Below are 16,365 nucleotides of genomic sequence, written 5' to 3' on the forward strand. Positions count from 1 at the left end.
GCACAGTGACTGCACCGGGCCATGCTGCCAACAAAAACAAGATGCCGGCCCCCAGTCCCTCCTCCCTCCCGCTGATACACATGCCGGCCGCGCCGCTCACTGTAGTAATCATATAGGCAATGTTAATTCAACTCCTATCCAGGCTGTAGTACGGTACTTACTACTAACTTGCATAGCAGGCAGGAGGCCGGGCGAGTGGGCGGGAGCCGGCAGCGTAACTCACTACGTCACGCGCCTGCTCCGCCTGCTTTATGATGCCCCCATAATAGTGCCATCCCCAGATGCCCCCATAACAGTGCCATCCCAAGATGCCCCCATAACAGTGCCATCCCCAGATGCCCCCATAACAGTGCCGTCCCCAGATGCCCCCATAAGAGTGCCATCCCCAGATGCCCCCATAAGAGTGCCATCCCCAGAAGCCCCCATAACAGTGCCATCCCCAGACCCCCATAACAGTGTGTCCACCACAGACCCCCATAACAGTGCGTCATCCACAGATCCCCCATAATAGTGTCATCCACATACCACCATTAGTTCAAAACCTACCAAAAGCACACCTTTTGGTTTAGAATATTTTTTTTCTTATTTTCCTCCTCAAAAACCTAGGTGCGTCTTATGGGCCGGTGCGTCTTATAGGGAGAAAAATACGGTACTTGTCATCTCTGCTAAGACTGACCCAGGAAGGCTGAAAGTGCGGCGTATATACGGTAGGTGCCTCCTCCAGCACAGTCCTGTCCCTCAATGTGTGTCTGAGGATGCAGCATCCTGGCGCCACACGTAGGGCTGGTCTCCAGGTTTCTGCAGAACCCTTTCAGGAGACCAGAAGGTCTCCCCTTTTTCCAGAGGCCCCACCGACATTCAGTGAGAGTTCTGCCAGGCACAGAACTGGCTGCGCACTATTAAAGGGGTTTAATATGTAACTCATCCCTCTGCCTTTCCTCACAGTTGCGGTACCTGAGGGGTCAAATGACAGGAGCGGCCAGGTGCTGGCTGTAAAATACAGTGGGCAAATGCGGCGTATGGAGCGGCCCCACTGCAGAGGCCCGCTCCATACATCCTCTGCACCACAGTGACATACCGATACGTCACGGTGGCTGAAGGGGTTAAAGGGGCACTTTCGACAGGACAAAGGAGGGGTATCTGATCACTAAAGGTTGTGACCCCTGGAGTGCCCCATGAGAATGAAGTGGTTGTGCGCAGGTGTGACCTAAATTCCATTCACTTCTATGGGACTACAAAATACAATGCTTGTGCCCTCCAACAGTGAAGTGAAGTACGGAACAAATCTCCATGCTGTTAGTTAATGTGGATTTTCACACAAGGTGGCAATGGTGCCAAGCCAAAACATTAGCACTAGTGTGAATGTACCCTTAGTCTAGCCAAAAGCTAATACTGACAAGATAGGGAATACGTCCTAAGTACTGAGAGTGATGTTCCCAACCAGTGGCCGCCACGGTCAGGGCTGAGCCGCAGCTGAAGGCCAGCGGATTGCTAATGAGATTAGTGTTAGGGCTCATGCACACAAACGTTTTTTGTGTTCAGTATACTGGCCGTTTTTTTAGTTCAGTATGCGTTACTTATACTGAATCATTCATTTCAACGGGTCAGCAAAAAAAAAGAAGTATCTCAGTGTGCATTCCGTTTCCGTTTTTCCGTTCCAAGATAGAACATGTCCTATTATTGCCCGCAAATCACATTCCGTGGCTCCATTCAAGTCAATGGGTCCGCCAAAAAAACGGAACACATAAGGAATGTACTCCGTATGTCTTCCGTATCCATTCCGTTTTTGAAAATTAGAATATGACTGGCAGTTATGGACTACACCGACACTTCATGCAACAGTTTTATGGTCCATCCAGAAGGACAGAAAAGTTGCACATCTGCATGCAGCAAATCCACAGCACTTTACAGCACCAGCCAAGTAGTAATATTTGAAGAAAAGTCATCCACGCGCTACAGGAAAAAATCTGCAACGTAAATTGACCTGGTGTGGATTTTAATTCCTTAGCAACATATGTCATACAATTATGGCTCTGGAGTCCGCTCCACGTGCAGTGAATGCAGACTATGTAATACTACACCTCCCAACTTTTGAAAAGCCCAAGGAGGGACAATATCAACGGTGCACATAGCAGACATTTTTTTTCTACATTAAGGCTAGTTTTACACTAGCAGTGTGAGATTCAGCAGACTGTTCCGGCAAGGACAGCCTGCCCGGTCTCTCTGGATCCGATATTGGCAGCGTTGCCGTCCAGCCCCATTAAACTATAATGAATATCCGGCTGCAACCCGGCAAATATGCAAAGAATCGCCGAGAAGAAAACCACTGCGCAGCCCCCGTCAGTGCCCCTCACACACAGTATGAGGAGCCCCATAAGTGCCCCCAACACAGTATGAGGCCCCATAGGTGCCCTCCACATATAGTATGAGTCCCCTATAAGTCCCCCACACACAGTCTTAGACCTCTTTCACATGGGCAAGTTTTCCGCGTGGGTGCAATGCGTGAGGTAAATGCATTGCACCCGCACTGAATCCGGACCTATTCATTTCTATGGGGTTGTGCACAAGAGCGGTGATTTTCACGCATCACTTGTGCGTTGCGTGAAAATCGCAGCATGCTCTATATTGTTCGTTTTTCACGCAACGCAGGCCCCATAGAAGTGAATGGGGCTGCGTGAAAATCGCAAGCATCCGCAAGCAAGTGTGGATGCGGTGCGATTTTCACGCATGGTTGCTAGGTGACGATCGGGATGGGGACCCAATCATTATTATTTTCCCTTATAACATGGTTATAAGGGAAAATAATAGCATTCTTAATACAGAATGCTAAGTAAATTAGGGATGGAGGGGTTAAAAAAAAATATATATAATAATTAAACTCACCTCATTCACTTGTTCGTGGTGCCCGGCTCGTCTTCTGTCTTCTTCTTTGATGACCTGGGAGGAAAAGGACCTTTGGTGACGTCACTGCGCTCATCACATGGTCCATCACATGATCCATCACCATGGTGATGTATCATGTGATGAGCGTAGTGACGTCACCAAAGGTCCTTTTCTCCCAGGTCCTCAAAGAAGAAGAAAGAACACAAGCCGGGCTGCGCGAACAAGTAGATGAGGTGCTATTTTTTTCCCCTTATAACCATGTTGTCACGCTGAGAAGGTCTGAAAGATTATCTGCACATTGGTTATCTGACAGCCTCTTTTGGTTTCACTTTGTCTGTGTGTTGCTGGTATGTCCACACCCCCTGTTCAGGTGTGGATCATGTGACCTTCACCTCCCCCTATTTAGTCTGACTTTACCCATCACTCCTTGCTCTGGATAGCTTCATTTGGTTTTTGGAAGAGCTGGAGTGTGGTTCGTGGTGAAGTCCTGTTCGTCCATCATCCATCAGCCTCAGAAGTTAAGTGTTCCGCTTGTTGTGTTTTGTATTCCCCCCCCCACCTTTGTTGTTTACAAGGCCTCAGTGAGACGCTGGTTCCTTCACCAGGGAAGGAGCGGGTTGTCTCTGCCCTGTCATTACTATTAGGGCATCTGAGGGCCACCAGGGTTTTCTAGGTTCCTGTGTATTGGCATCTCTACCATCGAGAGGTGCCCATACGAATAGGAGTTAGGGCCAGGAGCAGGGTTTTATAGGTGGTGACCCTTTTCCTTCCCTAGCGGTGAGGCCTAGTGTCTTTTCCCTTCCTTCCTGTTGTCTTTTGTTCTCCCCTATAACATCTGTGACATTATCCAAAGCCAATACCGCCATTTTTTTTTTTGTTCTGATCTGTGCAGCTATGGATGCTATGACTGCACTGGTCAAACAGCTACAAAATTTGACTTTGGAGGTAGCAGACCTCCGTGCGATGGTTTTGCAGATTCAGAGTCCACAGGTGCTGGTTCCGGTGGTGGGTTCCAGGCCTGCCCTGAACCAAAGGTAGCTCTCCCGGACAGGTTTTCCGGGGGTAGTGACAATTTCATCCGGTTCAGGGAGTCATGTAAATTATACTTTAGGCTGCGTACATACTCTTCTGGGGATGAGTGTCAACGTGTGGGTATGATTATTTCATTGCTAAAAGAGGACGCCCAATCTTGGGCTTTTTCTCTGCCGACCGGATCACCGTCCCTCCGGTCGGTAGATGAATTCTTTAGAGCCTTGGGTCTTATCTATGATGACCCGGATCGGATCTCTCAGGCCGAGACCAAGTTACGGGGTTTGCGGCAGGGAGAACGTTCTGCGGAGACCTATTGCTCAGAATTTAGGAGATGGGCTACGGATACAGAGTGGAACGATTCTGCTCTCCGTAGCCAATTCTGCCAGGGTCTCTCTGAGAGACTGCAGGACGCATTGGCTTTTCATGAAAATCCTGATTCATTGGAAGCAGCTATGTCCCTTGCTGTACGTCTTGTCAGACGCCTGAGGGAGAGATCTAGGGGTCCTCACCTTCAGGACGTACTGTCCAATAAGGGTACTGCTTCCTTTGACACTTATGGTGGAGAGACACGGGGGGTTGTGCCTTGTGATGAGCCTATGCAGTTAGGAGGAGCTACTCCTGGAACTATTGGCAAAAGCTTGGGTCATGTGAAAGGAGTCTGCTTTTGTTGTGGCAAGAAGGGACATTTTGTGAATATCTGTCCGTACTTGCAGCATCAAGGTGTAAACAAAAAGAAAAAAAACGTTTAATCCCCAAATTACTATTGGTAGTGTGGATGGGGAGCAAGAAAATCTACATTTGTCTTTTACTGGTAGTACCCATTTTCTCCTGTCTGCCAAGGTGGCGCTAGAGTCCAAAACTGTGAAAATCGAAGCATTTATCGACAGTGGGGCAGGAGTTAACTTGATTGATGGACAGTTTGTACGCATTCACGGGTCGACTACTAATGCATTAGAGAATAGTATTTCTGTCTTTGCAATTGACTCAGCACCTCTCACCCAAAAATGCCTGTCGCAGGTAGTGAATGACATTCATTTAAGAGTGGGTGATTTGCATCAGGAATCTATCTCCTGCTATGTGTTGGAGGGTCTGCCTGCTCCGTCGGTGTTGGGCTTACCATGGTTATGCAAACATAACCCTAACATCGATTGGCAAGCAAGACAGATTCTCGATTGGAGTGATTTTTGCATGGACAACTGTCTTAATGCATCGTTCTCTATGGTTACCACTAAAACTGTACCCTCGTTCATTTCAGAATTTTCTGATGTTTTCTCTGAGAGTGGTAATCAGGAGTTGCCTCCGCACCGGGAGTATGACTGTCCCGTCAATCTTATTCCCGGAGCTAAATTGCCCAAATCTCGGTTGTATAATCTTTCGGTACCCGAAAGAAAGGCTATGCGAGAATATATCACCGAGAGTTTGGCAAAGGGACATATTAGACCATCCAAGTCCCCAGTGGCTGCTGGATTTTTCTTTGTAAAGAAAAAGGATGGTACCCTGAGACCATGTCTGGACTTCCGTGAGCTCAATCGCATTACCGTCCGTGATCCTTACCCCCTTCCTTTGATTCTGGATTTGTTTAGTCAAATTGTCAGTGCCAAGGTGTTCTCTAATTTGGATCTGAGGGGGGCATATAATCTGGTAAGGATCAAGGAGGGGGATGAGTGGAAGACCGCATTTAATACCCCTGAGGGTCATTTTGAAAACCTGGTCATGCCCTTTGGGTTAACCAATGCTCCTGCGGTTTTTCAACACTTTGTCAATGACATCTTTCATCATCTGGTGGGGAGGTCTGTCGTTGTATACCTTGATGACATACTAATTTATTCGCCTAATATGGAGACTCATCAGGATCATGTGAGACAGGTGTTACAGATTCTAAGAGAGAATAAGTTGTATGCTAAGATAGAAAAGTGTGTATTTGCTGTACAGGAAGTGCAATTTCTGGGTTACCTGCTCTCATCCTCAGGTTTTTGTATGGATCCAGAGAAGGTCCGTTCCCTGTTGGACTGAAAGCGCTTATGCAGTTTTTGGGGTTTACCAACTACTACCGTAAATTTATCTTGAACTATTCATCGGTGGTTAAACCTTTAACAGACATGACTAGGAAGGGTGCTGATATTTCTATCTGGTCTGATGCAGCATTACAGGCCTTTTCTGCTTTGAAAGAATGTTTTGCTTCGGCCCCAATTCTGGTGCAACCGGACGTGTCTCAGCCATTTATTGTTGAGGTTGACGCGTCTGAGGTTGGGGTAGGAGCATTTTTTTTCTTCAAAAACTCTCGACTGCTCAAAGGAATTATGATGTGGGGAATAGGGAATTGCGTGCCATTAAGTTGGCGTTCGAGGAATGGCGGCATTGGTTGGAAGGAGCAATTCATCCTATTACGGTAATTACGGATCACAAGACTCTGGCCTACTTGGAGTCGGCTAAGCGACTGAACCCAAGGCAGGCCAGATGGTCTTTGTTTTTCACCAGATTTAACTTCATCGTCACTTATCGCCCTGGGGTTAAGAACGTCAAAGCAGATGCTTTGTCACGTAGCTTTCCTGGGGGGGTGAGTCTAATGATCCTAGTCCCATTTTATCTGAAGGGGTAGTTATATCCGCTATTTATCCTGATCTCGAGGCCAGGGTGTTGGAGGCACAGGAGGATGCTCCGGACTCTTGTCCTCAGGGGAAATTGTTTGTTCCCTCCGAATTACTTCACAAGGTGTTCGAGGAACATCACTGTACGGTGCTTACTGGGCACCCTGGGAGCAGATCGACTGTCGATCTCATCTCTCACAGATTCTGGTGGCCGGGGTTGCGTAAGTGTATTGAGGACTATGTGTCAGCCTGTGGTACCTGTGCACGTGCTAAGGTGACACATACTTGGCCTTCCGGATCTCTGCTTCCATTACCCATTCCGTCCAGACCTTGGACCCATTTGTCCATGGATTTTATCACGGATTTTACCGAATTCTTCGGGAAAGACAGTGATTCTAGTGGTTGTCGATCGTTTTAGTAAAATGGCACACTTTATTGCATTACCTAGTCTACCCAATGCTAAAACTCTTGCGCAGGTGTTTGTCGATAACATCGTGAAACTACATGGTATTCCCTCTGATGTGGTGTCCGATAGAGGGACTCAGTTTGTTTCCAGATTCTGGAGAGCGTTCTGTACTCGTCTGGGTGTACAATTGTACTTCTCTTTGGCTTTTCATCCTCAGTCGAATGGACAGACGGAGCGCACTAATCAGAATCTGGAGACTCACTTGAGATGTTTTGTTTCAGAGAATCAGGAACAGTGGTCTTCATTTTTGTCATTAGCTGAGTTTGCTATAAATAACCGTAGACAGGAATCCACTAATAAGTCGCCCGTTTTTGGGGCATATGGGTTCCATCCACAGTTTGGTACATTTTCTGGTGCTCATAATTCCGGCATTCCTGAGGAGGAACGATTTTCCTCTTCTTTGTCTTCTATTTGGCGGAAAATCCAAAATAACCTGGAAAAGATGGGCAACAGGTATAAGCGTGTGGCTGACAGGAGACGTATGAGTAGTCCGGACCTTAGAGTGGGTGATTCTGTGTGGCTGTCTACAAGAAACATTAAACTTAAGGCATCTTCTTGGAAGTTGGCACCAAGATTTATTGGTCCATATAAGATCACTGCCATTGTTAACCCTGTAGCCTTCCGTCTTAAACTTCCTCAGGCATTGAAAATCCATAACGTATTTCATAAATCGTTGTTAAAGAAATGTGTTGAACCTGTTGAACCGTCCTCCTTGCCTCCCGCTCCTGTCATGGTGGATGGCAATTTAGAATTTCAGATAAGCAGGATTGTGGACTCCCGAGTTCTCCGGAGATCCCTCCAGTATCTCGTTCATTGGAGAGGGTACGGACCAGAGGAGAGGATGTGTGTTCCAGCGACCGATGTTAATGCTAGCCGTCTGGTGAGAGCATTCCACAGAGCTCATCCTGATAAGGTCTGTCCTGGGTGCCCGGAGGTCACCCGTAGAAGGGGGGTACTGTCACGCCGGTGACAGGTTTGACAAGGTCTGAAAGATTATCTGCACATTAGTTATCTGACAGCCTCTTTTGGTTTCACTTTGTCTGTGTGTTGCTGGTATGTCCACACCCCCTGTTCAGGTGTGGATCATGTGACCTTCACCTCCCCCTATTTAGTCTGACTTTACCCATCACTCCTTGCTCTGGATAGCTTCATTTGGTTTTTGGAAGAGCTGGAGTGTGGTTCGTGGTGAAGTCCTGTTCGTCCATCATCCATCAGCCTCAGAAGTTAAGTGTTCCGCTTGTTGTGTTTTGTATTCCCCCCCACCTTTGTTGTTTACTAGGCCTCAGCGAGACGCTGGTTCCTTCACCAGGGTTGTCTCTGCCCTGTCATTACTATTAGGGCATCTGAGGGCCACCAGGGTTTTCTAGGTTCCTGTGTATGGGCACCTGTGAGAGGTGCCCATACGGATAGGAGTTAGGGCCAGGAGCAGGGTTTTATAGGTGGTGACCCTTTTTCTTCCCTAGTGGTCTGGGTACCAAACATGCCGATTTTTCTCACTCGCGTGCAAAACTCATTAAAACGCCTTGCACTCGCAGGGAAAAATCGTGCATTTTCCCGCAACGCACCCGCATCGCCCGTGTGAAAGAGGCCTAAGGCTCCTATAAGTGTCCCTACATGGTGTGAGGCCCCCATAACACAGCATGAGGACACCATAAGTGCCCCACACACAGTCTTAGGCTCCCATAAGTGTCCCCATAACACAGAATGAGGACATCATAAGTGTCTCCCACACATACACAGTAGGAGGACCCATAAGTGCCACACTATGCACAGTATGAGACCCCCATAAGTGATGCCCCCTTAGCTTGAATATTCACCTATTCTATGTTTCCAGAGCAGGACTGCTCTGGTCCTAATCTCTGGTCTACACTTTTTACAGCTCCTTTGGAAAATGGAATCTGATTGGTTGCTATGGGCAACTAAGCCAATTTCCTTTACAACAGTTTGATAAATCCCCTCCTCTGTGTATCAGCACAGCAGGCATGATGATGTCACTGTATTGCACCTGGCTGCACTGAACCACTGGCATTGGAATGGTGTAGTGGAATGGCTGTCAGCTCCCTGCTTCACCATTGCGTTTAACTGTATCTGCAACCTGTGAACACAAATAGAGTTGAAGTCGGGACATGTAGCAGCCATCCCAAGACCACGGGACAGAAGCCGAAATTCGGGAATGTTCTGCTGGATCTGAGATGGTTGGAAGGTATTGACACTAGGGCTGCACAATATGGGAATTTTGTGCAATTGCGATTAGGGCCCTAAAAATTGCGATAACGATATGCGATGTGATATTTTAAGGGAATTGTGCTAGAGGTCTATTTGCTTGGATTTTCAAGGCAAAATCACACACAAATTACTGATAATGCTGAAATGTAGTTATGCTCAACTCAAGAACTGAAATGCACAGTGTTTTTCAAAATAAAACATATTTTACTAAAGTAAATAACATATTTGCATTACTGCAAAAGAACAAAATACAAAACTTGCCATTTTCTTAATAGCACTGCACAGAACAGATAAATAAAATAGAATAGATATAAGAACATGTGTTCATTAAAATAAGATTTTCCGAACACTGAACAAACAGGCACTTTTTAAAGAACACCATAGTCAGCAGCAATAATATAAGGTAATATACCATATTTTTCTGCCCATAGGATTTTGAGGAGGAAAAAAAGAAGAAAAAAAATTTGAACCAAAAGGTGTGCTTTTGGTGGATTTTGAACTAATGGTGGTCTGTGGATGACACTATTATGGGGGATCTGTGGATGACACACTGTTATGGGGGGGATCTGTGGATGACACTGCTATGGAGAGGATCTGTGGTTGGCACTGTTACGGGGGATCTGTGGTTGGCACTGTTACGGGGGATCTGTGGATGGCACTATTATTGGGGATCTCTGGATGGCACTGTTATGGGGATCTCTGGATGGCATTGTGATGGGGGCATCTGTGGATGACACGGCTATGGGGGGGATCTGTGGATGACACTGCTATGGGGGGGATCTGTGGTTTACACATATATAGCATCCTATGCTATGTGCCACCCACAGATCCCCCCCATAACAGTGTCCCTGCAGTGTGAATGACCCCCAATACAGGGGCTGGGGGCCGGCATCTGGCGATGGGGGAGCAGCCAATAGCAGGCCGCAACGGGTACAAGCCTCCTTAGCGTCACACGTGATGCTAGGGAGGCTCGTCCCCGTCACTTCCTACTACTGCTGATTCCCCAATCCCCCCATGCGCCAGATGTTTTGATCTGCTCGCCGGGGAGATGCAGCGGCAGCTGTGCGGAAAGCAGAAGCGACATGGGTGACGGGGAGTGGGTAAGTATAACCTATATGAGGGGCCAGGGCATTGGGGGGTGGGGTCATTAGAGGGGTTCCATAACCCTTTTAACTTTCTCTTGCTGAAGGGAGATAAGCCCTTTAACACAACGTCCTAGAATATATTCCTGGGAGATCCGCTGGTTACTGCTCTTAGGCCTCATGCACACATGCATACTTTTCGTTTGTGTGCTACTCACATGTTCTGATAGTACACTGACCCACTAATTCCTATGGGGCCAATCACACATCTGACTTTTTTTGTAGATCCATGTGGCCGTTGCACAAATTACAGAGAATGACATGTTCAGGTCCTCACTGCAGACAATACTAGTAATTTCTATTGATGGGAGTGAGAAAAATGCGGAGCGCACGCAGAAGGTGTCAGTATTGTGGGGTCTGTAATACAAGCGGCTGTGTGCACGAGGCCTAATGTTTGCCACAGATTATACCTAGGTGCACCCCTAACAATGAGTGATTCAGTACAAGGGCTCATGTACAGTGATGAGCGAACTTGTGTTTTCAGGTTCGGCGTACAGGTTCGGGTTATGGAAAAATCATAGTCGGCATAGTCTATGGCCAGCATAGACTTCCATTATTTCGGAATGCCTCTTATAGACTTCAGTGGTGAATGCCGTCATAGAATTGCATTATGGTCCGTGGTAGCGGAATCCAAAGCAGGATTCTTTGATAACCCAAACCTGTACGCTGAACTTCAAAAGACAAGTTCGCTCATCCCTACTAACAATGTTTCGTTATTAGGATCAGTGCTACGTCAGATACTGTACATTCCACATTGCGGACAACATTGGATGCCGCTACCAGATTCTCATTGTATGACTACCCAGCAAATCACTGGTACGATGATGTTTAGGTGCCGCTCATACATACCTTAAAGCACATGCAGCGTCTGTGGCCGATTCAGAAGAATACATGGCATGGAATGACATAAAAGGACTAAGGCTGCACGGCATGAGTCGCGCAACAAAAAAGGTACAACTACACTGTGACATTCTTCACAATGATAGTCAATGGTGTCGCACAGAAATACAACTCGGATGCGGTATAAATAATACTCGGCGACTTTTCTGCGATACATGTCGCCGTGTAGTCCTAACCTAAAGCAACTTGTCGGCACCGGTTTTATTGGGCACTGAATGGGAGCACTGATGATCTAGAGAGAATAAATCCACCAGTATACCTCAGGACTGAGATCTGGCACCAGACCCGATATACCACACACCGCAATAACTGCAGCGCCCTGGGGATCGGCATGGGGGGCTTCACATGTGTCATTAGCATGCAGTTTTTGAGTGGATTTTACAGGAAAGAGTCCACTCCTGGCTTTGAAAGCTGCATGTGTAGAGTCCCCCACTGCCTGCAATGTTCAGATCTGCAACAGCTGTCATTTATAGAGCAGACTCCAGGCACCAGAGCCATGAAAACATCTAATCCAAATAATTGTAACCCCCCCAGAGCCCCCCTGGATCAGCAACCTGGAGCCAGGCAGGACAAGAAATCCCATAACATACACACATTCCAGCAGTGCAACAACACGACAGCATCAATCATGGCTACCTACATGTACAGATGTAGCAGAGCTGAAGGGCTCAACTCTTTACAGCTGCATGGTTTCTTCTTCATGACAATTACCTGCAGTCCTGTTCACAACCTACGGGCAATGAATGTGCCACATGACAAACTGAGCTCTGCTGCATGTACACAGGCGCCACAGGAGACCCCCGACTATACGGCTCTGGATCTCCATATTCAGAAGCATCTCCACTTACCTCTACAATCCGGCAGATGCAGAAAGTTTCCCGCGGTGCACGGCACTCTATGGAGAACGCCGCTCTCTATTATATTATATTATACAGTGTACACGGCGCTCTATGGAGAAAGCCGCTCTCTATTACATACGGCGCTCTCTTCTCTGAGTCCGCGTAATGTCTACTAGGGGACATTGTACACCTCCTGCATAGCCACGCCTCCACAAAGCCCATCTACCAATCCGCAGCCGCTGAGAGCTTAGTCATTTGCATACAGTGTGCGCCGCGGCTGGGATGGTGGGCAGTGTGTCACATAGGGGCTTTACATATGGAGCTCTGTGTAGGCCTCCCTGCTCCTAGACATTCACTCTTCTCCCCCTAGGACATTGCCTTCTACTGTACCATACAGCCACTCTGTGGTAAATCTGTAAGCAGCTCATGTCACTGAACAATGAGACCAGGGCGTTGAGGCCACACCTAGCCCAGGGCGCCGAGGCTACATCTAGCCCAGGGCACCGAGGCTACACCTAGCCCAGGGCGTTGAGGCTACATCTAGCCCAGGGCGCCGAGGCTACACCTAGCCCAGGGCGCCGAGGCTACATCTAGTTCAGGGCACCGAGGCTACACCTAGCCCAGGGCGTTGAGGCTACATCTAGCCCAGGGCGCCGAGGCTACATCTAGTTCAGGGCGCCGAGGCTACACCTAGCCCAGGGCGTTGAGGCTACATCTAGCCCAGGGCGCCGAGGCTACATCTAGTTCAGGGCACCGAGGCTACACCTAGCCCAGGGCGCCGAGGCTACACCTAGCCCAGGGCGCCGAGGCTACACCTAGCCCAGGGCGCCGAGGCTACGTCTAGCCCAGGGCGCCGAGGCTACATCTAGCCTTTTGTACGACCACATATCGCAATTATGTTGTGGTTGTGACGGAGCCGCTGTGTTGTCGAGTATCGCCTGTATCAGTGGCATAACTAGAAATGACTGGGACCCACAGCAAATTTTGGCTGTATGAGCTGCGGTGCGATCTAATTGAAAGGATTGCGCTGCATTGTTAATGATGGTGTGGCCCTTAACCATACAGACCGACCAAACATGCCCGATCTGCAGCTCTGTTCATTTGATGGTGTCCCAGGCATACAGGGTCCCTGTTCTCATGATCAGGAGGAGTTCCAGCCCTAGGACACCCATCGATCTATCCCCTATCTGACACTCCAGCTGTTGTTAGGTTGCTGATCCCTGCCCTATGCTGTGGATGGGGATAACTTCTCATAACGGGAATATCCCTATAATCTCCCCACCATCCCGGATCCAGCAGGACTGTCCCAGGGTCCTGGGGGGGCTGCGGTACATCCCGATTTCAACTGTATCTGTGTTCTAAGGACACAGAGTTATATAAAACGGTGAAGCTGGGAGCTTCTTGGTGTGTTATTTTTTGTCAATGAGTGTTTTTTTATGATTCTTTTCATTGTCCTTACATCTCCACATGCCTTCCACAGTACTGAAATAGTGACTGAAAGTAATGGTAAAGGACCTCTGATAACTTCTAAGCAGATCACCTATTAAAATAACATAAAGCTAAAAGGAGAGATGTGAAGCTGATGACATTGTTAAGGCAAGGTTTCCAGATAATGGCCGCTATACAGTAGTTTGAGGCACAATCGAGAGCCATGGGGCAAAACGTGATATTTTCATAAATCCCATGCACATGATGTGGAAAGTGTCCGCAGCAGGATCTGTACATACTTTGAAAAGAGGTGATGCGTTGAGCGAGATCTGTCTCCGCTCAGCATTAAAATGTACGGCAAAGTCAGTTAGTCGCGAAGTCTCGCAAGAGACTTTAAAACTTGGATCCGAACTCAGCTTTGGTTCTGACTGGGACCTTGGAACCAAAGCTGAGACTTCGTGAATAACTGACTCATCGGAGGGCGTACATTTTAATGCTGTACAGAGACAGATCTCTGTACAGCATTAATCAGAAGTTTTCAGCGAAGCGACTTCAGATCCAGGATCCGGAGCTCTCTCTGCTCATCACATAAATTGGTTGCTATTAGGCGGTAGGGATTTTCCTTTCGTAATGCAGATCCACAGTGTTTCCACACCAAAATCCCCATGTTTTGTTGCATAATTTGCCACTGTGGCCAAAACTTAAAGCAAATGTCCATCATTTTTTTCACCAAAATGGGTCTGAAAATCTCTGCTAATTAAAGGGGTTGTCCAGGCTTTTTCTATTGAGGACCTATCCTCAGGATAGGTCATCTATATCAGATCGGTGGGGGTCCAACACCTGGCACCCCTGCCAATCAGCTGTATGGGGAGACGGCGCACACAGTGCACATGTGCTGTGGTGTCAGACCCCCGCTGATCTTATATTGATGCTCTATCCTGAGGATAGGTCATCAATATTAATAGTCCGGAGAAGCCCTTTAACATTGATAGCCCCTTTCCAGATGTGTAAGCTGCCCACGCCATAGGCACTAATGCAACCCCATACCAACACAGATGCAGGCTTTTGAACTGTGTGCTGATAACAAGCTGATAAAAAGTCCCTCTTCTCTTCAGTCCACAGAACACGGAGTCTGTGGTTTCCAAAGAGAATTTCAAATTTTGATTCATCTGACCACAGAACAGTTTTCCATTTTGACTCAGGGAAGACAGTGACATTTCTGGATCATGTTAACATATGGCCTCTTTGCATGTAGCAATTAAAACGTATAGGCTCCCGCGAGAGAAATTGGTTATCACCGAAGGCTCGCGGGACTTTGGTGTGTAACTTCAGGATTTTATTTTTCAACTTGAAAACGATTTTAAAACTTGGTTCTGAACCATGTTATAATGGGAAATAATAAAATCACCCAAACTCCGAACCCGAACTTCAGTGAAAAGGTCCAGGATCGGGTTCGGTTACCCGAACTCACAAAGTATGGTACGAACCCGAACTGTTGTGGAACATTTTTCTGAAATTGTTCCACAATTTTTAGATGTAGTTTTTTGCAGATTGGTGAACCTCTGCCCGACTTTGCTTCTGAGAGACTCTGCCTCTCTAACATGCTCTTTTTATACCCAGTCATGTGAGTTAGTTGCCTATTGCTCCTCCAGTTGTTTTTTTTAGTACCACTTACTTTTTCAGCCTTTTGTTTCCCCTGTCCCAACTTTTTTCATTTGTGCTCAGATCGGCTATCAGAAAGTACCTACGCTATCTTACCCTAGCTACGTTTAGCAGTAGAGTTATGCCACAACTGCCGGAGTAGGGCCGCCTAAAGGGGGCAAAAATAAACAGACCATAGATTCAGAAAAATATTTATATCAACACGCTGTTACATCACCAACAGGGCCGTTTCTTGGACGCCCGGGGCGCTGTCAGAAGGGGGGCACTGGCAGCACCGACAGCGAGGAGGCTCCTTGGCCGGTGTAGCAACTGCCACAAACACCACACACTGTAACAACATGCAGGACGGCGGCGGCCTTCTCTCACCTTCCGGCAGCGCCCTTACTACTTTTATAGACGCCCTGCCTGTGTCACAACTTGCACGCTTCTCATTTACAAGATTCCAATAGGACGAATCCCAGGCATAGTCATCTGTATTGCCGTCCTCAGGAGAGGGAGAGATGTATCTGCTGGGATTTGAACTCACGACCTTCTGTATCAGAGGGAAAGCACTTACCGACACAGTTATAAGAGCTGCATAGCCACTGACTGAAAAAATATAAGACTTCTACTGTAGACTCTGTTATAGCTGTTATAGCCAGTGTACATCTATACACATGACAGCTGACCCAACACACCCAGCACTGCTATATCTCTATATGACAGCTGCCCCAGCACACTCAGCCCTGCTATATCTCTATATATGATAGCTGCCCCAGCACACCCAGCTCTGCTACATCTAATACACATGACAGCTGCCCCAGCACACTCAGCTCTACTATATCTCTATATATGACAGCTGCCCCAGCACACCCAGCTCTGCTACAACTATACACATGACAGCTGCCCCTGCACACTCAGCCTGCTATATCTATATATCTCTAAGTATTACTATACAGTAGATAGATATATAGCAGAGCTGAGTGTGCTGGGGCAGCTGTCATGTGTATAGATGTAGCAGAGCTGAGTGTGCTGGGGCAGCTGTCATATAGAGATATAGCAGAGCTGAGTGCGCTGGGGCAGCTGTCATGTGTATGGATGTACACTAGTTATCAAAGCTATAAACGAGTCTACAGTAGAAGTCTCATATTTTTTCAGTCAGGGGCTATGCAGCTCTTATAGCTGTGTGGTTAAGTGCCTTGCCTCTGATACAGAAGGTC

The 16,365-nt window shown here is 47.5% G+C and overlaps 1 protein-coding gene across 1 annotated transcript in view; it reads right to left on the reverse strand.

Annotated features, from left to right (window-relative positions):
- TIAM2 (TIAM Rac1 associated GEF 2) overlaps nt 1–12,207 on the reverse strand; it is a 409,027-nt gene extending 396,820 nt beyond the window's left edge. Inside the window, exon 1 of the mRNA XM_040429382.1 lies at nt 12,086–12,207. The gene's annotated coding sequence lies outside the window, so the exon portion shown is untranslated. The remainder of the gene's footprint in view (nt 1–12,085) is intronic.
- Between the last annotated feature and the right edge of the window lie 4,158 nt (nt 12,208–16,365).

This window comes from Bufo bufo, chromosome 4, assembly GCF_905171765.1.
Source record: "Bufo bufo chromosome 4, aBufBuf1.1, whole genome shotgun sequence".
Lineage (NCBI taxonomy): Eukaryota > Metazoa > Chordata > Amphibia > Anura > Bufonidae > Bufo > Bufo bufo.